The sequence below is a fragment of the Octopus bimaculoides genome, chromosome 5 (genome assembly GCF_001194135.2).
Source record: "Octopus bimaculoides isolate UCB-OBI-ISO-001 chromosome 5, ASM119413v2, whole genome shotgun sequence".
NCBI lineage: Eukaryota > Metazoa > Mollusca > Cephalopoda > Octopoda > Octopodidae > Octopus > Octopus bimaculoides.
This window is the reverse complement of record NC_068985.1, coordinates 62,450,033-62,450,933: the sequence shown is the minus strand read 5'-3', so window position 1 is coordinate 62,450,933 and position 901 is coordinate 62,450,033. Positions and strand designations below refer to the sequence as shown.

Here is a 901-nt window from a genome sequence, read left to right as displayed (position 1 = left end):
ATGGTGAAGTAGTTCACAAACAGTGCAGTGTTATAACCTGGGTGTGTTACTTGTTGAGTTGTGTACGTAGAGAGATTCGTTAAGACGAATGGTGGCGGCGGAGATGGAGGTCGCTGAAAGCTGTTGGACGAAGTTGATGAGTCTCCACGTGGCTGCTGTTGTGTTGTCGCTGGAACTGGCGGTGTCTTGTGTGGTAAGTGGCTAGACCTTAAAAGGTCTGGAACCAAAGACCTCGAGACGAGGAAAAGTTAGGTTTTTTATAAGGAGTTTGTAGGCTCAGCCGAGGTAGAAAACAAGCTGTCACACGTGACTTTATTTGAAGGCTGCGATTGGTTGGGTTGCATATTGGTGCGCGATAGGGCAAGAGACACATTGCGCCAATACCAACGAATCAGAGTAGTGGACACAACAGGGTCCAAAATGCAGCCAAAGGCAAGCTGCTATCTACTACGTTCGTATGTATGTATATATAATAGAGAGGAGACGAATTTCACTCAAGTGTACGCTACAGATACATACATGCATGATGGCTGCCCCCTCGTTATCGAGTATGGCCATTGTGCTTAACTTAACGGTGCTGTGATCGAATGTGACTTTTTAGCCCAGCCAAAGATCTACAATGTCTTGCACAGAGTTGGCACCCAAAACCTTTACTGGCAATAGCTGGCTGTTGTTGTAATTGGGCTCCATGTACCTTTGCGTGTCGTTTAAGTCCTCCTGCTGAATCACACTCCCTTCCACATGTCCGACGGACATGATTAGTATGGTGTGTAGCACCATTACCAGCGGCCTGGTAGTCAATCATCGGTCTTGCTTCATGACTACGAAGATGACTCATAAGTCCAGCTTTACTGAGACCCGGTCTTGCCTTGCACAGACACTGCATGTCAGTGTCATAGAA

The 901-nt window shown here is 46.9% G+C and overlaps 1 long non-coding RNA gene across 1 annotated transcript in view; it reads right to left on the bottom strand.

Annotated features, from left to right (window-relative positions):
• The window catches only part of LOC128247851 (uncharacterized), a 769-nt gene extending 472 nt beyond the window's left edge, over window positions 1–297 (bottom strand). The window contains exon 1 of the long non-coding RNA XR_008264175.1: window positions 38–297. This is a non-coding gene — a long non-coding RNA (uncharacterized LOC128247851). The remainder of the gene's footprint in view (window positions 1–37) is intronic.
• Window positions 298–901: the final 604 nt, after the last annotated feature.